Source organism: Polypterus senegalus, chromosome 8, assembly GCF_016835505.1.
Source record: "Polypterus senegalus isolate Bchr_013 chromosome 8, ASM1683550v1, whole genome shotgun sequence".
In the NCBI taxonomy this organism is placed as follows: Eukaryota; Metazoa; Chordata; class Cladistia; order Polypteriformes; family Polypteridae; genus Polypterus; species Polypterus senegalus.
This window is the reverse complement of record NC_053161.1, coordinates 142,300,294-142,325,559: the sequence shown is the minus strand read 5'-3', so window position 1 is coordinate 142,325,559 and position 25,266 is coordinate 142,300,294. Positions and strand designations below refer to the sequence as shown.

Below are 25,266 nucleotides of genomic sequence, written 5' to 3'. Positions count from 1 at the left end.
TTTTTTTTTTTTTTCCTGTCCTCCCGGCCATCTGATCTTATCACCAGGCTCAACTTTGGAGAGCTGTATTATTATATTGTATATAGGGATGCTACTCTTCAAGTAGTTATATACAGTTTGTTTTATAAAAGCATATAGATTTATTTATTTTTTCTTTGTTACTGGCACAAAAATGGCTACCATTGCCTCAGGTGGATGTTTCATTAGTGGTGGTTCAAGTGGCTCCTCGGTCACTGAAATACTTTCAGTAGTGAGAAAACGCTATATATAATTATAAATTATTATTATTATTATAGTTAGGTGGTGACTCTTGCCAGTTAAGGCTGAACAAGAATAACATCAGCTATTAATTAGTAACAGGCAGCAGTATTAGGTACATTCCATTATTCAAGTCAGCAGCTTCAGTACCAGCTGCAGGGAAGCCCATAAAAATGGCAAGCCTTCTATAGTCACATGATCATCATTTTAGCATGGCATAAGTGAGCAGTCTTTTTAAGGATAGCAAGCTACATGATAGAATGATAAAATAAGCAAAAGTCTATTGGGTCAGCAATTGCAAACACCATGCACTGCTACAAAGTATCCTTTATTTATCAGTCATTACATACAGAAGGAAAACGGGGAGTAAATAAACAAAAGACAAACCATAAAATTATCATAAATTTGATATATACTCAAAGTGCTTGTTAAGATCTAAAATGAAAATTACTATAGCCGATACACAGTTTTAAAACACAAATCTCTTGAAATGTCTTCCACCACTAGGTGCATGCTCTGCCTAATGTGCTTAAGAGTTACCACCTGGTAAGATTTAAAACCTACATAACCAAATGCTTGGAACAATACAATAAAAAACAAATTTGGAATTGTTTGAAGTTAATTCAACATATCAGACAGAAACATGAGAAACAGAAGACACTGAAACAAAATTCACCCATTCAAATTGTTTTAAGTAGGAAATAATATAAATCCAGTTATATAATGTCACCATTTAGACTCACTCTGGATTTAGTAAATGTTACTAATGTTTTTTCTTTTCATTAAAGACAGTAAAAACTTTATAAAGCATAGTCCTTCCAGAAGAATGAAACTGACAAGTCATAATACATGTTTGAAGTTTACCACATCTCACATCTTTCATTTTGCAGTCAGCACACAAACCTGAACTTCTCACATCACCATCTTTACTCACTACAGGAATTATTAACAGCTACATTAGATCTCTGCTGTTCAAAGAAAATTAATCACTTAAATTTCTGTTTTCTTAGTTAAAATGAGTTAATGATTTTTTTGTATTACCACATGACTAGAAAACTAGAAAATATGCCAGCTGTACCTTACAGCTTATATCAAATTAAATACCAAGAGCAAAATAAAAAATATATATATTTATTTATTTAGGGTCACGTGGGTCTGCTGGAGCCAATTCCAGCCAACACAGGGTGCAAGGCAGGAAACAAACCCCGGGCAGGGCGCTAGCCCACCACAGAAATTTATATATACAGTGGTGCTTGAAAGTTTGTGAACCCTTTAGAAATTTCTATATTTCTGCATAAATATGACCTAAAACATCATCAGATTTTCACTCAAGTCCTAAAAGTAGATAAAGAGAAACCAGTTAAACAAATCAGACAAAAATATTATATTTGGTCATTTATTTATTAAGGAAAATGATTGAATATTACATATTTGTGAGTGGCAAAAGTATGTGAACCTTTGCTTGCAGTATCTGGTGTGACCCCAATTTGCAGCATTAACTGCAACTAAACATTTCTGGTAACTTTCGATCATTCCTGCACACCGGCTTGGAGGAATTTTAGCCCATTCCTCCATACAGAACAGCTTCAACTCTGGGATGTTTGTGGGTTTCCTCACATTAACTGTTCACTTCAGGTCCTTCCACAACATTTCGATTGGATTAAGGTCAGGACTTTGACTTGGCCATTCCAAAACATTAACTTTATTCTTCTTTAACCATTCTTTGGTAGAACGACTTGTGTGCTTAGGGTCGTTGCCTTGCTGCATGACCCACCTTCTCTTGAGACTCAGTTCATGGACACGATGTCCTGACATTTTCCTTTAGAATTCTCTGATATAATTCAGAATTCATTGTTCCATCAATGAAGGCAAGCCGTCCTGGCCCAGTTGCAGCAAAACAGGCCCAAGCCATGATACTACCACCACCATGTTGCACAGATGGGATAAGGTTCTTATGCTGGAATGCAGTGTTTTCCTTTCTCCAAACATAACGCTTTTCATTTAAACCAAAAAGTTCTATTTTGGTCTCATCCGTCCACAAAACATTCTTTCAATAGCCTTCCGGTTTGTCCACGTGATCATTAGCATACTGCAGACAAGCAGTTAAACTGGCATTTAAAAAAACTTCACTGTTGAAGATAAAATCAAAAATTATAATGTACAGATTTTATTACTATAAACAGTTCATATTGATATTATTCCCGATATATTTATTTTAAATTCATATATACAATAAGCATAGATAAAAGGCTTATAGAATTTTAAAATAAAATAAGCAATTTATAAAAGCATTTATTTAGCTGGAATTTTTTATCTAGTGACAATTAACAAGGGCTAGGCATATGCTTTTACAATTTGAATAAATTTAAATATGAGTTAGTGGCAATGATTGATGGCTAAAGGTTTGATGCTTTGGCCACTTAGTTGATTGCTCCCTGTCATGGAAGAACAATAAAAGCGGCCAATCCACTATGGGGCCAGGATATGTCAGGCATAAATGGATGAAGATACCGCTTCACATCAAGAGGTTTAAAAAAATCGATCTGGTTCCAGATAGAGGTGTAGGTGTTTCTTGTGAAAAAAGAGTTAATGTGTTTTATGTTGGATGAAGGGAGTGATTCTGGGTTAAAGGCCTACAGCAGGGCACAATACAGATGCGGCATGCTGTAGGGATTTGTATTGCACCTAAGGCAGCTTTTGTTTTCAGTGTTCTAATTTCTTGGGGTTGGCATTATTTTCAACATGTTTCCTTTGTACACTTTCACATAATTGGCATAGTTAAAACATAATAAAATGTATCATATGTGACAGGTTGATGCAGGGCTTATGGGTTTTAGAGGGTGCACAACAGTTCATATTTATCTCTTGTTTCTACAATCAGGAGGACAATAAAATGGAAGAAGTCCTCTGAGTTCCCCCTTACTCCTCTGCTGACCCACTATTTCTGGTCTCCCTCGTACATAGCCAAGAAGTTGCAAAAAATGGCCATCAGCTGAGCTCATTTCATGAAGACCGCACACCAGGGACTTCATATTTTATTATCTTTTTTATTCTTTATATGAAGGCAATAAACTCGACTGCTCTTTCTGGGTCTCCAGCACTCTTTATGGATTATTGTTTTTTTCTGTTTGGATACAAGTTTTGGTTCAATTCTGTTAATTCAGCTGAAGTTTAAAATAAAACAAATAACAAATCACACTTGCTTTTGATATTTCTACTGTACAGGTAGAAAGTAGGCAGGTAAAACAGCAGGGTGAAATATGACTCTTTAACACAGTTTTTAAAAGTTGGTTCAAAAATCCTAACCATCCCAATGAAAAATCTTAAATTTGTATGAAGTTTCTCCTTGGTAAACATAGTCCCAAGTTGCTGTACTGCTACAATACAGCTGTTTTTAATACATCCACAGATCAAGCATTAGGTGTACCAGATAAAACTTAAAATATTAAAAGGCAATACAGCACTGCAACACATATATTATGACTCAGTTACCATACATTAAGTTGGAAAGTTCCCATTTCACTAATTGGCAACAGGAACATTTAATAATAATTAGAGAGTACATACTATCATTTACCAAACATTCTGAGAGGCCTTTTGATGTGGTACCTCATCAGATGCTAATTATTCCACTGCAGGCAGCAGAGATTGAGGGTGCGGTGTGGAGATGAGAACAGAATTGCTTAAATGCAGCAAGCAATATTTTATGGGTCATTAGACGATATTAAAAATGGTGTCCTCAAAGTGTTAGTTCTATTTGTTTATGTGTTGTTGTTTTAATTTATATAACTGACTAAAATAAACACTTTTTTTTAAATTTGCTGATGACAGAAAACTACAAAGTATCTAAGAAAGTCTATAAAATCCCTACAGAGGGTGGCTATATTGGTAAGCAAGATGAAAGTGTAAATAAAAGTATATTTCACATTTAGGGATTAAGAATATCAACTATTATTACACAGTGAGTGGGACATATTCTGCTCAGAGATTTATAAAAAAAGATGACCTAAAGGAAAGTATTAAAAGATTAGTGAAACATATATAGCAAAGTTGTAAATGAGAGGTGAGAGATAAATAAATCATAAGGCAAAGAGTATAGAAATTATCCAAATAGTTAAATGTACCACGCTGCCATGTTTTATTCTGGCAACTACTGTTGTATAAAATGCTCAACAGCTGTACATGAGTTAATGTAGAGATATTTTTCTCTACATTAAATATGCCAATGAGAAAACTATTTAAGAAGAAGTTTTAAAGTATATGTAAAAAAGTAAAATAATTTTACTTAAGTACAAGTAAATGTAGGATATCCTTCTATCTGTCCAATCATTTTCAAAACCCACATTTTTTAAGCATTCATTGGCCCTAAAAGTAAATCTTATTTTTGTCTGCATAACACCAAACTACATGGAAATTGACAGAATTAGTTTAATAATAACATTAGTCGACAATAAAAAACCTAATAATGTTTAAAACATGGCCTGCAGACAAAACTGGAAATGTGTGTATGCACGGAAAAAGTCTGATGCTTAAAACTGTGCGTAAGCAAAGTTCCACTCACTTTCTGTTTATAAATCCCAATCAACATGAATTTTAACGTACATGCACGTGCCTTCAGCCCCACCCCGACTCCTCCCTGAATTTTGAATTTTTGAATATGCAAATCAGTATAAATAGCCCCTTCCATTTAGTGTTTTGTTACAAGACAATGGCAAAATATGTGGGAAAAATGAAGTGAAGTGAATGCAAAGTGGAGGCAAGGAAAAACATACTATTTGTTGGGTTAAGCTGTAATATAAGAAACAAAAGGAAATTTGCGGTGTGTTACAGCGTAGCAGAGACACTCTAAAGTTCAAGTTCAGAAAGTTGCACAGTGCCCAAAATAAAAAAGTTAAAGATCAAAGTCGCATCCCACCATCTTTTTATTCTGTTTCATACAATATTACTAATGTACTAATTACATTCAAACAAAGTTGTAACACTAATTGATTTGGTTGATCATTTGGTGGGTCAGGTTCATCATACCACATCTCTTACGGTACGGGCAAGCCATGATTGTGTGACACATAATGAAGCATGCTACATGCTTGCACATTGCGACACACTTTCGGTGCACTATAGAGCAGCACATTAATAGAGTGGAAAAATTTTCTATTTACATAAGCAAATTCTTTCTCTGAAGGCACCTTTATAGTGCAGTGGATATATTCTCTGCTGCTTACATAGCTCTTTGAGGTGACTCACTATGCTTAAAAGGACTGATTGTCTTTTGCCGCACTAGTTGGAAAATGCACAGGTGACTGTGCGGAGTTGCTGTTTTTATAATTTCTCCAGCTATATATGATGTAATGCCAACTCATTCTTTTGGTGATTCATTCCTGGCTGTTGTAACTTGTCCAGCGCTGTTGCAATAGCAATGTGCGTTTACTTGACCTCTCCTATTACATCTGGAAAACAAAATGTTGCTATGAATTGTGCTTTGATGTTTACCTGTTCAACTACAGTATAAGGAAATCTTACATATCTGGGCGACAAGCGGATAATACCATCCTATACAGCTGGCATGGCGTGGCTCAATGACGACTAAAATACTTATTCGGTCAGTAAGTTCACATTGAAAAGCTCCTGTGGCTAAAAACCTGAGGGTTGTCAGAACTTGCAAAGGAGAAGGTACAGCACAATTTATCAAAGTCTGCCTTTGCACCAGTGCAGCACACAGCTCCAAGACTATAGTTCTTGGAAATCAAAATCGACTTAGAAGCCATTCATCATCACCTATAACTGCACGCTATCTTCTAATTCTTCCATTTGCAATGTCTTCTAACAACGCTAAAGCAGCTATGGTAGTTGCAATAATCTGGCCATTCCATGCACCATTATATTGTTACAGAAAGAATATGTTGTCATGGATGCAAATATGAAACAGAAATGGAAGAAACAGAAAAACAGTAGCACTGCTTTGATAATGGGTGCTGCTTGTTTGCAAAACTGAGAAGAAAAGTGAGTACACAGGGTATGAAGCTGCCGTTAAAATGCAAGTGGCTTTACACCATATTTAGTTTACATCTCTAAGTGAATGGGGCATACGCACCACTTATACATGAGGCTCCAGGTGTTAGTATCAGCAAAGCACATTTGAAAATTGTTCCAGATTCTTTGTATACGTCTGTTTTCTTAAAAGCAGGGAAAGCCCACACTTCAGATAACTGATTGAGTAAAGCATTGTGCATATTTGCATAGCCATTTTAGTTTCTGGTTTAATATTGTAGTAAAGAATGTCCATCCATCTATTTTCCAACCCGCTGAATCCGAACACAGGGTCACGGGGGTCTGCTGGAGCCAATCCCAGCCAACACAGGGCACAAGGCAGGAACCAATCCTGGGCAGGGAGCCAACCCACCGCAGTACACAAACAAACAGACCCACCACACACTAGGGCCAATTTTAGAATCGCCAATCCACCTAACCTGCATGGCTTCGGACTGTGGGAGGAAACTGGAGTGCCCAAAGGAAACCCACACAGACATGGGGAGAACATAAAAACTCCACACAGGGAGGACCGGGGAAGTGAACCCGGGTCTCCTAACTGCAAGGCAGCAGTGCTACCACTGCGCCACCGTGCCACCCCTAGTAAAGAATGTGCCCAGCAAAATATCTTAAGAGTAATGGCAGCCATTTGTGTGAGAAAATGTAATGAAGTTAAATGAAAAGTACAATGTAAACAGAAAATTTTACAGTAGAAATATTCTCAAAACATGTTCAAGTACAGTAACAAAGTATTACTTTGTTAAATAATTTGTTACCATACAACACTGCCAGCAGCTTTCTGACATCAGAAGCCACAAAAATGTGGGTAACATGTCAAACAATAACCACAGCAACTTCTAACAAATTATTAAAAAAATTCATTCATTCATTTGTATTAAAAATGTTGGACAATTAGTATCAAACTAGAATGTACCACTTATGAAGAAGAATTTGGAGTCCTAGGAAAAAAAGGCACTATCTGCAACCAGACAATGAAAAGCAGCAATTTTAAAAGCTTAAAGGATGTTGAGTTATACTCCATACTTAGCATTCCATTATTACAAGAAATCATATGAAATAGCAGTGCTACAGAAAGTCCACTATGCAGCTATTTGAATTATTCCAGAAAGTTAAAAAAGAAGTTGAATATTCATTTACATGAGCTTCTAAGCACAGGCTTAGGAAAGAACATGTAAAAAAATCACTGTAATCAGATGTTTCAGTATTTGAAAATACATTTTAGAAGGATTTGAATGCAAATATATTAAAGCACATAATATGTATGTATATAAGAAGAATGTTTTTAAAACAGTGGTTAAGACACACCTACTTATAATAAGATAATTGCAAACCTTTCCAGTCACATTAAAGACTGACTGCACTCCAAAAAAATAATGACGATCAAAGCATCCATTTTTGCCAAAACAGGTAATTCTGAACTCTAAATAAGCAGAAATTGCAAAGACATGCATGAACTAGCACTTTATGAACTGCTCTGAGGTTTGCAAGCCAGTGATCCAGCCAAAAGCCTACAGTGAAATATAGCACTTTAACTTAGATGACCTGGAGGAGGACACCATGCTTTGTTGGTGGACTGACAACATCACTTTAATTATCTGCTGTTTTAAAATGTAATATTTGGTTTTCATAGCCTTGCAAAGCCAAACATCTGAGATAGTGGAGAAAGAGTAACTAACAATGCTCATAACACCTGAATAACATATACCCAATAAGTACTTATAGCATAAGATTTTGAGTTAATTGATAGAAGTTTGTTTATCTTCCATTAAGTTCAGAGCAATTGAAAGCAGAACTCTCCTAAAAACAAAAGTGTTACAGGATATGCAGTTTATTTTTTGTTAAGTCAAAGCAGTTAGTATCTGTGTGATCAACTCTCCGTGTTTGAAAGAGTCAAAATCAGTGAAGTAGACAATAAAGTAAATGATAAAATGAAGTTAAAAAAGACTCTCTAAAAATATGGTGCAAAACTCCAAATACAGCTAGTACAGAGGCCTAACTTCCATGCCCCTAAACGGTTTGTATAAATACTTATTTACTAAAACTAGTTTCTGAACAAACATAAGAAACAGACAAAAAACTGAAAAAATGAATGAAAAAATGAAAAATGGCACAAAGGTAGCAGTATCTAAGGTTCCAAAATGCAATGTGTTAAAGGCTCAAACCAAAAAAGGCAAACTTATACAGTCCAGCATTCCAAATATATTTAGAAAAGCTGACATCTTATCAGAACCATGTCTGAAGGGTGTTTGGTTATTGTGTCATCAAACACATTGGCTCATTTGGCTATATCACTGCACTGTGTAAGTGTGTTACCTATGATACCATATTGTTTTGGCCAAAGTGAATTTACAGATAACAATATCATATTGTCATTCAACAAAATGAAGAAATGTACAAAACACAGGAAAGTGTCAATTAGCTAAGTCTGGACTTTTTCATTGAAAGAATGGCACATCCCACCTGGAGAGTGTTATAAGCTTATGGATTCTGTGTCACAGGATAAACAGGTAACTCTGAGACTTCAGCTTAGAATTAAGTCACTGTTTTTCCTAAATGCCTCAAAAAGGTCAGTAAAGTTGATTTGTGTCAGGAAGGGCATCAGAAAGTAAAAATTACTGTTAAACTAGCGGAGAGTCACAGCTCAAGTAGCACAAACTATACTGGTAGTACATTCTGGGAGAAAATCCTATTAAATGAATGCATATTGGAGCTTTAATTTCTTTTGTTATTTATTTTCTTCTATTGGACCACTATGCTATGTTTCAAAGATATTATAAAGTACCTTATCCTGGACTTGAAAGGAATAAGTGGTTAAAATGCACAGTGATGGCTGGAATAAAGGTTTAGGGAATTTGCTCAAAGCTGCTGTATGACTGATAATTAATGAGTGATATTACGAGATGTTTAAACCTGAGAAGCTTACATGGCAAACATAGTCACATATAGTTACTGCTCAACAACATGAAAAGTGGAGCAATTTTTTCTTGCTTCTGTCATGTTTTTAGTGAAATTGAAAATAGTATGCCCAAATGCAATTAAAAAATTCTGGAAGTACACTTACAGTATGATAAATTGAAATTTTATATTCTTCATAATAGGAACATCTAGGTCTGTAGCTGTTTCTCTTATTCCAACCAGGTTTTCTCCATGGCTGCTTTTAACTGGAATTTTAATTCACTCAATCAATCATCTGTTTTTAATGCCATCCAGATACAACTTGGAAGTAAATCTAAACTTTTTGTATGAATTCATTTTTTTCTAAATATTCTCCTCTGATAATTTTCAAAATACATTTAATGTCACAAGTTGAAGGTGAAGAGGCACAAGTGCAAAATACACTGAATAAATCTGAGTTTTGGTTAATAATAAAATGAAAATCTTAGTTGTAGGCTGACTGTGAAGCATGAAAACATCTTCAGTAGAGCTTGATTAGATTAGATGTTATTAGAGATAACATTTATACAATATAAAGTACACACAGCCTAGGAGTTTTAAGAGTTACCACAATGTGGACCTTAAGGGTCATATAGCTTGAGGGAAAAAAATCTTTTAGGCCAGGAGGTACAGGCTTTCATACTCTTACACTTCTTGCCAAAAGGCAACAGAAGCGTAAAAGCATGTGTGCAGGATGTCTGTGACACTGGATTGTGCTGCCTGCTTTCCTAAGGCGGTGTACTGTAAACATGTCCTGGATCCAACAATTGCCTAATATGTCTTCGGCGCACTCTAATATCTCTCTGTAATAATTGTTATTATATAGTATTATTACTCTATAATCTATGCACAGTGCCTACTTGAAAAATCAACTATAGTGAAATGGTAGTAGACATATCCAACTGGTATTTCATCCTCGCCCTCAAAGAACAGCAAGCTAGGATTTGCCTACAGCCAATAATTAGCGCTGTAAGTGAATACATCAATTGTATCAACAAGCAAATGTACATTAATGACGGTGAATAAAACATCCAGTATCCAATGATGTTATTTTCAATGTAATCATTTCTAAAACACTACTTTAAAGTATTTAAAGATGGAACTAGAATTGGATCTAATCACACAGTAAGAGGAGATAGGGAAATAAAACAGGGCTGAGGACAGCACTATGAAGGACACAATCCTGATGAAGGTGATATGACTCCAAATTTTAAAAATTGGATCCTGTCAGTTAGAAAATTTGAACAGACTTATGGAATTAAATGAATGCTTTGATCTATCACTGATAAACTCACATCAGTAGACTTATTGCTTTGATGTTTCAAAATATTAGAAAGAATAAAATAAATGATGTCACCTGGGAACCTGCCACTAACTATGGAAAAACCTAGAATGTCACATTTTTCAAGATTTCTAGAAATTGAGAAAATGCCATCGCCCCATAATTAATTATCTCTAGATTAAATTTTTCCTGAGCTCTCAATTAATATATCAGAAAAGGAGTGGAAAGTAGAAATGCAGAGAATTCAATCAAGCTCCATATGCGCAAAGCATACAATTATACAACTTAAAATTATATATCGAGCACATCTGTCTCGACTAAAACTCTCCAAAATGTTTCCAGGACATGATCTAACCTGCGAACGTTGCAACCAAGTCCCAGCCTCAACAGGTCACATGTTCTGGGCCTGCACCAAATTAACATTATTCTGGACAAAAATTTTTAATTACCTGTCAGACAGCCTTGGACTCACAATCCCTCCTAACCCATTAACAGCTGTGTTTGGGGTTCTTCCAGATGGGTTTAAAGTGGAGAAAGACAAACAAATTGTGATTGCATTCACTACACTGTTGGCACGCAGACTCATTCTGATAAACTGGAAGAACCCAAACTCTCCTCTTTTAAGTCAGTGGGAAACCGATGTGTTATATTATTTGAAATTGGAAAAAATCAAATACTCAGTTAGAGGATCTGTACAGACCTTTTTCAAAACATGGCAGGATCTAATCAGTAATATTTTAAAATAAGTTCATAAAGCACAGAGATTTTTTTTTAAATTAGGTATGTTTACAAGCCTTAAATTTAACGTTATTTGGCTTGCTCTCTCTCTCAGGGGTGGGGATCGATCTGTTCTTAACTCAATTTTTCTTTTTGTAAAATCTTGATTGCTTTGTATGGATTGTAATAAAATTAATAAAAATAATAAAAAAAAAATTATAAAAAAAAAATTTTCCTGAGCTTCATGTACATCATATTGTTTTTTTCCCGAATCAACAACACCTGCCATTTAAATCACACAATTGCAGCATTTAAATCACGTAATTGTAATCTAACATTTTCTTTGGTAGGCAGTCTTTCTTCATTGTTCAGTGGAGTTATTAGGTTTTTGTATTGCAGTATGTAAAATATTGTGTACATGCCAGCTTCTTCCATTTTGTTATGGCTAAAATGAAGACATATTTGGCCATCACCACTACCTTATAACATCAGGAAAGACCCAGTAATTCCAAAAACTAAAAAAAAATCAATTCTGAAAAAAATGCCAGTTACTAGGTTTTTTCATTACACATGAGACCTGTCATGGAAATATGCAAACCTCCTCGTGTTAATGTATACTATTGCCAATGTCAAATCACTGAATGGTTTATCCTTCCCTGCTTCATTTCTTCCGTTGATGGTTAGCATTCCTTTGATAGTGGATTGTTGTTAGAAACATTTGAGAATATTCTATCAAATAACATGTACAGCAGCACACCAAAAAATCAGATATTTTGTTGAAATATTTTAATGGGATCATTGTTAAAATGGTATTTAGAACCTGATTTTAATTGGATTATAATATCTCATTAAACTCCTGCAGCTATGTGATAATATGATAATGGCAGAGAATAATGCAGTGATTAGCACTGCTGCATCCCAGCTCTACAATCCTGTTTTCAAATTTGATTCTGGCAATATCCATACGAAGTCTAAACATGTGAATTCTCACTTGGGTATTTCAGTTTCTCCCACATTTCAATCATGTGCATATAAGAAAAATGTTCTAACCCTAACTGAATATGGGCATGTGCATAAGTTTGCAGTAGAGTGGTGCTTTGTCTAGCACTGTCCTGCCTTGTGTCCAGTACTATCAGAATAGGAACTTGTTCCCCACAACCATGAATTGGATAAGCAAGTTAAACTAGGAATGAATAGATGGATGGATGGGTGGATATGTGGAAATACAGGTGACTGAAACCACAAATAGCATCTGAAAAGAAACATTCCATCTATAGTTCATGAAAATAGTCACTGATATCATGTTACACCAGCTGTAATAATTACAAAGAAATATCAAGATAAAAAACATAATCATACTTCAGTAAACAACTTTACTAATGTGGACAAAATATACAATGGATTCAAAATGTATTCAGATCCATTCACTTTCTGTCCACTTTATTATGATGTATATTTATTTTAAATGGATAAATGTGTGTTAGTCAGGCTGATTATATATTAATAGCCATTGATGAATCAACTGCAACACAAATGGGCACAATTTTAAGTTTATGTTCAATATTTTTATGTAGTAGAATTTAGAGGGGAACAGCAGACACTTCCATTTTTTGCACTAAGTGGTGCTTTCAAGTCATTTGCACCCGTTGCTTTATAATCAGAGCAGAAAACATGGAGTGATTACTTAATTATCTCATTACAAATTGTAAGTCACAGTCTCTGATATAAAATTGGCAAACGTGAAGTGAATTATTTAATTTCATTATGAATTCTCCATGTTTCATTAAATTTAGGAGTCCACAGTTGAAGCTCTTTGCAAATAAATTTGACTTATGCCTATTTGAAATGGCTCACATTTATATATTCTATATAATTTCAGTATAACTGAAAAATGTATTGGAGGATGGCTTGGGGCAGGGCTAGCCTCCTGGGGGGGGGAAATGTGTAGGACGGGCATCTAAAATTCTAGAGGAGAATGTGTGTTGATACTTAGGCGGAAACACATGCATTCCAACTACCTATATTAAACTTTACTTTCACTTTCAGTCCCATAGAAAAAATTATATTTCATAGTAAAGTTTAGCATAAAAATCAGATTATTTAATTAATTGACCTTTCATTGTGCTATTAATAAATCTGTTCAAACAATACAATCGTGTTGTTGACCTCCTCCAACATTTATATTCCATAATACATTCAATGCACTGAAACAACCCAAGGTATAGTGAGTGATCTGCCTCACAGACACAAGCAACAGTTAGTGGCACTTGGAAAGACCGTTTAATAGGTAATTTCTGACTGGGACCTGGACTAACTCCTGCTTTTGATTATGGGAAGTACTTAATCATCCTTGGAAGAATCACCATGCTATTGTTTTCTCACTTTTCTAGCCCAACCTACCACATTACTGTATTTAGTGTGGCTCCTTTTATGTCACTCCATGTTCTGTCCTCTGTAGATTCTCACCTCAATATTCCCTCAAAGATCAGAGATTACAACTGTATTTAGAAATGTTAATGCAAAATAAATGTATTACATGTGGGATATCAATAACTATTGTGAAATAAAACTAAATACACTTAATAACCAACCAATAACTTAGAAGTAAAATTACCAGTAGGCATTGTTGATAAATTACACAAAGGATTGTTCAAAAACAGTGAAAACTGCTGTTTTATTTCTTCTTGCAGCACTAAAATGCAGAACAGATTAAATGGGAACTGAGCAAGTATCCATCTACCCATTGTCTCAACCACATTATCCAAGGAAGGGTTGCAAGGAAGCTGGAGCCAATACCAGCAAGCATAGTCTGGAAAACAGGAAAGATCCATGGACAAAGGCACACTTATTCTAAATTCACACAGTACAAATTAAGTATGAAATTAAGTCAGATGTTTGCATCAGTCGTCAACCAAAAGGATGAACTTATGTTGACCCAGGAAGGCAATGACAAGACTTCTGTTTCTCTCTATAAAAATCTCTTCTCTCACCACGCTACAGCTTGACCTGGCCATAATTTACCTGTCCATTGACAGATTCCATAGCTGACAGAAACTGAAGCAATCCCTTCACTCCAGAAGGCAACTGTGCTTAGCTGGAAGGGTAAAATATTCATCTGTATTGAAGCTTGGGTGAGGATACCATTAGTTCAACTTTGCTAAGGAACAACAGTGAGAGACTGTATGTAGACCATACATTCATCTTGCTAAAGACAGTTGCTGACTGATCACCAGCTGACGTAGTAGGTGTAACTTTGCTAGGATATGAGGACAAATTGTGTAAAACTCTTGAAGAGAAATTGCAGTACCTGAACAAAGAAAAGAAAACTCTCAGAAAATCCTTCCATGTGTCTGAAGAAAGCTAACCAGGAAAAGACACAAGGCATCTCCCATCTCATATCATTACAAACTACTTTGATTCTAGGAACTATTAATTTAATATAGGGGTAGGCAATGTTGGTCCTGGAGAGCTGTAGGTTTTCATTGCAACCCAATTGCTTATAATAATCATCAAACCTTATTTAACTTTATGGCTTGTTACCCTGTAATGTAATGTTCTTATATCATAGATTTCTTTCTTTTCCAAAGAAATAATCCAAATGATTTGAAGCCTAAAATGGATAGATTTCAGTCTAAAAAATGTCACTTGAGCACAAAATTCTTCATTAACAATAACTGACTTCTCATTAACAAGCTAGAATTGAAAAACCTGCAGCAACTACAGTGCTCCAGGGCTGACAATGCCTACCCCTGATTTAACAGATAGGACAAAGTCAGCTAATGTATTATGGTATTGGTGTAAATGTAACTGGAAAATAATAACCGTATGAAGGATAAGGTCTAGCACTATGTTATAAGTTTCTTTCTAAACCCAATCAGGAAGTGAAGGTGCATTTCACAGGCATGCATGGTCTCTTGCATGCACACACTCACACACACACACAGATGTCTGTGTTGGGGTTGGTACTATGCCACAGGAGAAGCCAGTTGCTGTGAGAAAATAAACGCCCCTTAACACACAATAGAAATTTCATAACCACCCAGAGAACTTATCCATCTTAACCTCGTGAAATGAAAATCAGAATTCATAAGTTATGTGCCTTTTCCTATAAGAAAGAAAAGTTCTCCCTAAGACAAGTGGCAAAATACATAAGTGTTGTGCCTTTTCCTACAGGAGAAGAAAAGTTAAACTAAGATTCTTAATTTTATGTTTTGTGCTATTTGTCTCTTTCGTCTAAATACATTTGTATATCTGTACACACACACACACACACACAGTATATATATATATATATTTGCATATATCCATCTTCTAGTATTCTTATGTTAGAAATAAATGGTATTATTTTGTTTATTTCAACAAGCATGTCTGGGTTATTTGTGAGAGTAAGACTTTGTCCAAATTTCAAATCACAACAGAGAAAGTTAGTTAATGTAGACTTTTGCCAGTCAATGAACTTCCATGTTGTGCGTTGCCGCACCCTGTTCATAAAATGTATAGATCTCTTCATATTTCTGGCATCCCAGCCAAAAGGTGAAACATTGGTCTTACACACCACATTACCTGCATTATTTTGCTGTCTCTGGGACGGACAAATTAAATCATTCTTATTTCTATCACCCAAATGCAAACCTGTGTGTCTGTTCACATTAAAGAAGCTTTAGGCAGTCTTTTCTATTATAGCAACAGAAATATCTTATCTATTTTTGATTAAACTCTTTAAAGATAAATTTAAAATTAAAATTTTTTGTAAAGTATATATTAGTCTGACTAATATATAATAATATTTATTTCTCTATTTTTACTGGTTACCATGGAACTTGTGGGCAGTTAGGCCTCAATGTAATCATATAGTTCTTCCTGCTCCAATATATTAAATGTAGCATTTTCTTAAAAAATCTCTGCCACCTTTTTCCTACTGATTACAACCATAATGCTTTATCTTATAGACCAGTGGTTCCTAAATTTGATCCTGGGGCCCCACTGTGGCTGCAGGTTTTTGTTCCAACCAGATTCACAATTGGTGGTGATAATTGATAGCAACTGATCTCATTTAATTAGCTTGTCTTTTTTTACTCTTGTCGTTATTTTGCATTCAGAAAACACAACAATATGGTTTTTACATTTATAAGACATTTAGAAATATTTCTATTTTTTTTCTAAAGCTATAAATGCTTAACTCTCTTTTGTTGTTTTCCTATTTTTCTCTTTACCTGTGTAGTTTTCTCTCTTCATTTAACCCTAATGGTGACAATTAACAACCAGCAGAGCAGACACCCGGCATGATGAAAGCTGCAACGACTTCAGTGTCATACACACTAACTAGTGGAAATCAATTATATAACCAGAAAACCTGGAAAAGCAGAATGAAAATTAGGTTGAAAATACTGTTAACAACTTAAAAAAAAAAACATATATTCCCCATATAACTACAACTTCCTCATATAACTGCTTATTACATTTTAATAAAAATCTACCAAAAGTTTGTAATTTCTACATTGGCTCCAAAACCTAGAAACTGGGAAATAATGACTCACTTAATTAGGCTAAGAGTCCAATGAAAAATGGATTTTTGTTGGAACAAAAACCTGCAGTCACAGGGGGTCCCCAGGATCGAGTTTGGGAACCACTGTTATAGACCATCATTTCTGTGTTTATATACCAAGGTAAATGTGTATGTATTTATGTACACTGAAATAGTGAAATATTTGAGTAGCACAGGTCAAGGAAGAATTAATACATATGCAATCAACAACACTATCTGTTGGACACCCATTATATATACAGTATAGACTATTGATTAACCCGCAACAAATACAGTTTTTCACTGACCAATATTCTTTAAATAGTACAGTATTAATAGACTACAATGGCACAAATCATCCAACAAGTAAGAAAAGAATATGTTACAAGACCGGAAGCAGCTAATATAGATAGAACAGATACACATAAATCAAAGAGCTCTGCACATGTATGACATGGCCCCTGAATAAGGAACATTGAAATTGCACTCTTTTCCTGCATAACCTTTGCAAGGACTGAGGGCAGCGCTTTATTAGCCATGTGGCTTAGCCACCTGAGGCAGATCATGTTAATTTCATTTTCATTTGCAGAGAAGAGCTCAATCTTGTAAAGGAAATGGAGAGAGCAAAAGGTGAAAAAACTCTTCAGTCAGCAACAAATTTATGAGATGAAGCCTTGAAACTTTAAAATCTTGTATTTTAAAGGTGCAAGTATATAAAGAATAAAGATTTATTAAGTTAATCGTATTTTACTCTTTAATCATGCTCTAAAACGGCAACTACAGAGTAAGCCACGTCAAAGAGACCAAACAAAAAAAGTAAAATTTCATATTCTTTCATTTTAAAAAGTGTATCCTCATGCCCCTGCAAGATGGGTAAGTGATGTGGAATGTTAACAGCAAAGTTAGGCCCCTATGAAGAGAGTCACATGACTCCCTCCAAAGTGTTTTGTCCTTACTCATGCCCTATGATTATCTTAACTCTATAACACTAATCCATTATCAACATAATTTTGCATAATTTAAACTCCATTGTATGTTATCATTAAGTGGGATTTGAGATCAAGAATTACAAACAGCAAATTTGTTGATAAAATTTATTGCAGAACCTCTACTCTGCTTTATTCAAGTTGAGTATTTCATCTTAGGAGATAACTTTGGGTCATATTGCAATCTGGAAACATTCCTATCTTAAGAGGTCACTTATAGTTCAGCCTCTGTAGAGCTCTTATTCTGCCACTGCACTTTAGCAAACTCCTTTCTTTCCAAATATTTTTCAGTTTTTTATTTTTAAAAATGCCCTTCAGATATTGGAAACTCTCCAGTTATCCAGCATCCAGGATTTTAATCCTCCATCTAGTTATTACCCATATGGAATCTGCATATTATGCTCATACCTGTGTATGTATCCCTTTCCAATAAATCCTGTTTTACTGCCACATTCCCAAAGATATACTGGTTAGGCAGACTGACACAAATGTGCAGTATGTTGGTGTGACAGTGAGTGTGCATGAGTGGGCCCTGCAATGGAATGGCACCTATTCTATTTTCTGCCTTAAACTCTGCCGGAATAAGCTCTGGATCTATGATTCAGTGAGTTTGAGAATATTGTTAGGTTATGTTATTTTCATGCATCTACTCTTTTCCTGAACACGCTTATACTATTGTAGCATCACGGGAAGTCAATGCCTATCATGACAGAATCAGAAACAAAGAAGATACCAATCCGATAAAAGTACCAGTTCATCGCTTGGCACTTGACATATACCCACAGTCTCAATCCAAAAAGGGCCATTTCAGAGCTATCAATTAAAATAATTTGCATACATTTTTCACCAGGGACAAAACCAGAATACACAGAGCAAAACTATACAGACATGGAATAATATAAAAATGAAAAGATAATTACTGGAACAGGATTCAAACACAGGTGCCTGGGGCTGTGAGACAGCAGTGCTCATCCCTGCACCATCATACATTACTTTTGTAATTTTACATTTTGTAATTATTGTCTATTTGAAAAAAATTGCATCTCATTTCAATATAAGAGTTAAGGTTTTCATTTAGTCATGTATACAGAATGAAACAGCTTAAAAGAAGGAATCAGCTTCATCCAAAATAGACTAAAACGGATAGATAAAACACAGAGACAAAAATTTAAAAGTTACAAAAAAATTCTGAAATGTTTAAAATTTTAAAACAATACTTTGCTACCTACTTTAAACAGTTTCGCAGTTGAGTTTTACTTAGACACTTACTCTACCCTCCTAAAATATTTATTATCTCTGATTTGTATTATTACAAAGTTGTACATGCAATGGTAAGAAAGGAATTTGTGGAGTGGTTTGTGTAGGTCTTTAACATGACAGTTTTCCCTGATTTACTGAACATTGCTTCTGCATATAATGGTCGCCTGTCATCACCTGAGATGATTTCCAGTTTCTTTAACATAGCCATCTGAGAGACACCTTCCATGTCATTCACATCAGCTGCATGTTTGGTTTTTCTTCAAATTTTGATTTGTCACCGTTATATTTTGGAATTTTAATTCTTCTGGTGGCTGTCTTGTGTGCCTTGAGTGCACAGCAGCTTGCTCCAGTTGCCAGGGCAACCTTTCCCTTTATTATGGGGTGTGACATCCAGGCTTATCACGTGATGGGAACTGCAGTGGTGTGTTTAAATAGCCACTTACTGCACCATGTCTTCATCCGAGCTCCAGGTAACAAAATCCTTTGAAAAAACCTACTGCATATATTTCTTGTTTTTTTATTTGATCTCTTGGGTTCCTGACATCAATATTGTCCTCCTGTCCTTGATTTTTGCCTTAAACTTTGGCTTTGTTGTTTCAGCACTTACTCATCTCTAGTTTTGACCTTTTTCTGTTTTGCATCTCTCTTCGGGTTTGCGCTTTAAAAATCTTGTTGGTTTACCAACACAACACCTAGGTCACTAAACCAGGCAATGAAGCTAGACAGACTAGATTATACAATGTGATCTCTGTCCACTTTAAATATTCACCATTTAGAATACATATTTTTATGTACAGTATATTCCAACTTAGGTTATGTAAATGAGAAAGAGAGTTATTATTGTGTGAATTTACTAAAAAGTCCACTGGATTGAAGTAATGCCTTTCATCCTCCTTAGACATGCATCTTATCACCACAGTGTCATAAGCATACTTGATAATGAAACAGTATTCATTGTGCTGCCTGACGTCACTAGTATAATGTGTTAATAGTAAAGGAGACAGAACAAAAACTTCAGAAGCCACTTTATTTGAAAGGACAACCTTTGAAAAAGTTGGATTTAAAAGAAAATCTTAAATTTATACTGTAATTTAAGGATTAAAATTCATATTGTTTAACTTCTCAATCAGCACATGATGCTTGATGTTAATGAATGCTGAATACAAATCTAGAAATAGTGCTCTGATGTAGCAAAAAAGCTAATCAAGAACAGAGTGGATATGATGTCAGATAACCAGCAGATCATCTTCTACACTTTTGTTCTTCTAAACAGCAGGCAAATTGGTAGTTACCTTGACAGGGATTAGTCTGTGTCATTTCACCAAAATGTTCAAAGCATTTCATTGAAATGGAAATGAGCACCAGATGTCTATTGTCAATCAGACAGTTTGGCCTGGAAACTTTGAGAGCTAAGGTAGTATTTGTATAATACAGATTAGTCAGAAACCAGTCAGGGCCTCACTGTCCTGTTTTGACCTGGCACAAGGGTTTCTCCACTTCAGTTATACTGACCTCAATCCCAGCAATATTTCTGGCACTCCCTTGAACACATAATGATATTGTTATAAAGTATTTTAATTAGCAAGATCAAGACATGAAGTACCTTTTATTTTGTCATTTTCCTGATTGCTTACTGTGGAATTTATGATACTCTTACTACTCTTTTGCTTCCCACTAACACACACAGAGCTTATACTGACATCTATTATTACATTTTTACAAGCTGAGCATTTCATAACTTGCCTTTCTTCCTTTCTGATAGACATGAATATTGCTGATGTATCTTCTTTTGCATTAAGGCAAAATAAGGAGAAGGTAAGTTTCTATTTAAACCTACTAAATTTAAGCTTTGCACAGGGCCCTCCCAATACAGAATACAAGTAATCCAAACTATAATCATTTAAGAGTTAAGAAGCTTCCCAACTATAAAGGCAAAGTAATTTAAGCTATTTGAAAATGTGAAAGTATAAAAGAACAACAGGGGCATAAAAGAGTTTGACAAGAACAGAAGCAAAGAGGGAATTTGCCACGTGGCAGAGTACAGACCCCTGTACATTAGTGACCTTGGGCAGAACATCCATGGTCTAAGGGGGGCACAGAATAAGAAAGAAAGACATCATTGTTTAATAATAAAATACATTAAAATCAAGTGAGCTTTCCTATTTCAATTTTATTCTTAAACTTTCATATATTTATATCTGTACTATATATTTAAGTTCATACAGGTTTATATAAACCTATATAAAAGCTTTAAGTAACTATGTAAAGATGTTTCTTTAACAGACCCTAGTTCAAATAAATGGTGACACACACTGGATTATCTGTGCTTTCTTTGGTAAAATAGTTAGCTCCTGCATTATCAGCTTGTACATAAACAAGAAACCTATACGAAACCTATGCATAACACATAAACAGGAATCTAATGACTATTTAACAATATTTTAGCCAAAAAAAAGCATTCATTTTTCACATCTTGAGCAAGCAACTAGATTAAAGACTTGTAGATTATGTGACACAAGTAACATGAGATTTTTTTTTTTTCTTAGTCACCACTACAAGATACTTGGTAATATATAAAAAAATATTATTTTTTGAAGAAGTTTTCTTTTGTCAATGTGTGTTTCAATCCAAAAGAAAAAAACTGTAGATCAGTATAATCATACATTATTTTATTACTAGACATTAAGCCCGTTAAAATAACGGGCGCTAGAACAATAGTGCATAAGCATTTGTATGAACAGTCTATATTAAATGGCAAGGGACCTTGTATGTCGCTGTAATATGTGTCACTGTATTGTGTGCCTTTAATTTTCTCTCTCAGTAAAACTGGTTTGTATTTCCGTAAAATGCCTGTAATTTTGTCTGACAGTGGAACCTCGGTTCACGACCATAATTCGTTCCAAAACTCTGGTTGTAACCCGATTTGGTCGTGAACCGAAGTAATTTCCCCCATAGGATTGTATGTAAATACAATTAATCCATTCCAGACAGTATGAACTGTATGTAAATATATATTTTTTTAAGTTTTTAAGCACAAATATAGTTAACTATACCATAGAAAGCACAGCGTAATAGTAAACTCAATGTAAATACATTGAATAACACTAAGAAAACCTTGAACAACAGAGAAAACTAACACTGCAAGAATTTGCGCTATAGCCTTATGACCCGCTCGCTAAAAACTGTTTTTTTAATGAGTTTTAAGCACAGGGGAAAAAATGAACATTTGAAAAATCTGTAATTTAATAAACAACCAAGAAAAGTAACATTGCAACAATGTGTGTGTGTGTGTGTGTCTCTCTCGCGGGCCTGTGTGTGTGTGTGCCTGTGTGTGTGTGTGTCTCTCGCGTGTGTGTCTCTTAAGCGCGCGCCCCTATGTCTGTGTGTGTGTCTGTCTGTCTCTCGCCTGTGTGTGTGTGTCTGTCTGTCTGTCGCGCGTGCCTGTGTGTGTGTGTGTCGTGTGTGTGTGACGCGTGCGCCTGTGTGTGTGTGTGTGTGTGTGTGTGTGTGTGTGTGACTCGCGCGCGCCTGTGTGTTTGTGTGTGACTCGCGCACGCCTGTGTGTGTCTGTCTCTCTCTCTCTCTGCACAGGAAGAGACTGAACACATGCTGTGTGGCCCCGCGCATGTGCACTTCTCCAGAAGACACACACACGGACACTGCGCACCTGTGTGTGTGTGACTCGTGTGTGTGTGTGACACGCGCGCCTGTGTGTGTGCGTGACTCATGCGCGCCTGTGTGTGTGTGTGACTCGCACGCGCCTGTGTGTGTGTCTGTCTCTCTCTCTGCACAGGGAATGCACAGAGAATGCACAGGAAGAGACTGAACACATGCTGTGTGGCCCCGCGCATGCGCACTTCTCCAGAAGACACACACACAGACACCGCGCGCCTGTGTGTGTGTGTGACTCGCGCGTGCCTGTGTGTGTGTGTGACTCGTGCGCACCTGTGTGTGTGTGTGTGTGTGTGTGACTCGCGCGCGCCTGTGTGTGTATCTGTCTCTCTCTCTGCACAGGGAATGCACAGGGAATGCACAGGAAGAGACTGAACACGTGCTGTGTGGCCCTGCGCATGCGCACTTCACCAGAAGACACACACACACGGACACCTAGACGCACGCAAGGGTTTTATTAAAGAGGATAACTTTATTACACATTGGAGTATTTCATTTACTGCAGCAGGTCTGTATGCTGTGTTGAAACTCAAAACAGAGGCAATTCAGGAACAATTGCAGAAAAGATTTATCAAACTATCCAGTAGACCGACTGGTGATGGATTTTTCATGTTGACAGAAAAAAAGATTGTGAGATGAAGATAGTCAAAAAGATACACGGAAAGGTCAAAATGAGGAGATAAAAGTCTTCATGCCCAGTATGGTAAATGAGTCATTGGTTTTCTTTGGCTATCTCTTGCCGTGTCCGGATGTTCTATTTAACATTTTATTTATGAATCTTCCAAGTGTGTTTTGTGGTATAGAACAACTATCCTTTTTCTTTTTTGGTAATCTTTTGTAATATTTACAGACTAAATATGAAAGAAGGTAAGGCAAGACTAAAATGTCTCAACAGGCAATGCCATTTGCTCAAAATGTATATTAATAACTTAAGGCTGATACTAAATATAAACTATCTAATGAATATAATTAAAAGATATACTTATTTTTTAGAAGTTAAAAGACCACCCTAAACTGTTCTCTACAGTACCTTTGGACTTCTGTAAGCATTAAGCATTGGCCTTATTTCTGAACTAGTAGCTACTCTTTCACTGAGCTAACGGAGGTTACATTGAATCCATTACACTATGAGTTGAACCATGAGTCTATTCACTAAATTTTAAACATTATCTAAATTTCAACATTTAGTGACTGTAGTCAAATCATTTCTTAATTGTTTTTTGAGTCTCAAATTATTCTGTGAATTCAAAATAAGCAGCAATGTTTGATTGTTGTGAGTTTGAACACAGTGTTTTCTAATCCTTACCCCTGTCCCAGTGTCTAATTGCTAGCATACATTTTAAATACCTGTTTTGGCTAGCCTTTTCATATTATTTTTTCTAAATATAAAAATATACATAAAATAAGTTAGTAACTACATTTTGTCCAAATCAATAGTCACTATTAAGTGAAATTTTAAATTTCAATGCAAACACAGTAAATACATTAGACAGTAAAATGTTAAACATAATTAATATTTAATACCTTACTGTATAAAGAATAAATGATACTGGAAGAACAAATTATTAGGCAGGTTAATATTTAACAGATGGCACCTACTGCAATCATCCACCTTAACCTAACAGCTGCATCAGCATCAGGTGCAGAAGAGAAGACCTGTTCTTGTCAGAAATATTCTTTTTTCCCTGCCAGGATAGAGTTTTGCTGCATGGGTTCAGAAAGTGCAGGCAAAGTGTATTATTAATATTATTAGACAGAATCCGAGGATATTACAGTGGTGTAATTGTTAGAATTTCTGCTTCACAAGCCCAGTGTCTAGGGTTAAGTCCTGCACCCAATTGTTGCCTGGATTTGCATGTTCTCCTAGTGACCAAACAGGTTTTTCTTTAGGTACCTCCAGATTTTTATTTTCCCTCCCACATCAGAAAAACCTGAATGTTAGGTTGATAGGCAATTCCTAATTGGCACTGGTTGGGTGTGTGTATGCATGTGTAGGCCTAGAAATGGACTGGCTTGCTATTTAGGGTTGGTTCTTGTCTTGCATCTCATGCTGCCATAGATATGTTCCAAACTCCTGTGATCCCGAATTGGATTAGGCTGATTTGAGCATGTATGTTATGTTATTGTAAATACTCTTACATTCCATATTGGGAACTAACTGATATAAACAACTCAATTCTGCTATCTCCAGCTCATATAACAAATACTAATCTGACAAAAATATCAACATTTATTGTTACACTATCACTTAGTTTTAACCCACAGTCTACAATAAGTGGGCTTTTAAATAAGCAGGTGGCTCTTTCACATTGGGAATTAACATTTTATAGGCAAATGCTAGGACTGACAATTTCATGAAGCACAACAGAGTTTTAGCTACCTACATTTTCACAGAAAGCAAACAGGAAAACAAAAGAAATAACATATAACTCAAAATACATACAAGCTTTTTCTTTACTAAACCAAACATCCGTCTTCATTATCTGAAATAAGTACCTTAAAAAGTGTGTTTTTAGAGAGAGGGAAATGTCCTGTTCTAGGCAATAATAATACATGTGTGTGTGTATTCGTATGATTAATACATT

At 35.5% G+C, this 25,266-nt stretch overlaps 1 protein-coding gene across 4 annotated transcripts in view; it reads right to left on the bottom strand.

Annotated features, from left to right (window-relative positions):
• The window catches only part of tmtc1 (transmembrane O-mannosyltransferase targeting cadherins 1), a 570,135-nt gene that overhangs the window by 282,648 nt on the left and 262,221 nt on the right, over positions 1 to 25,266 (bottom strand). The window lies entirely within an intron of this gene.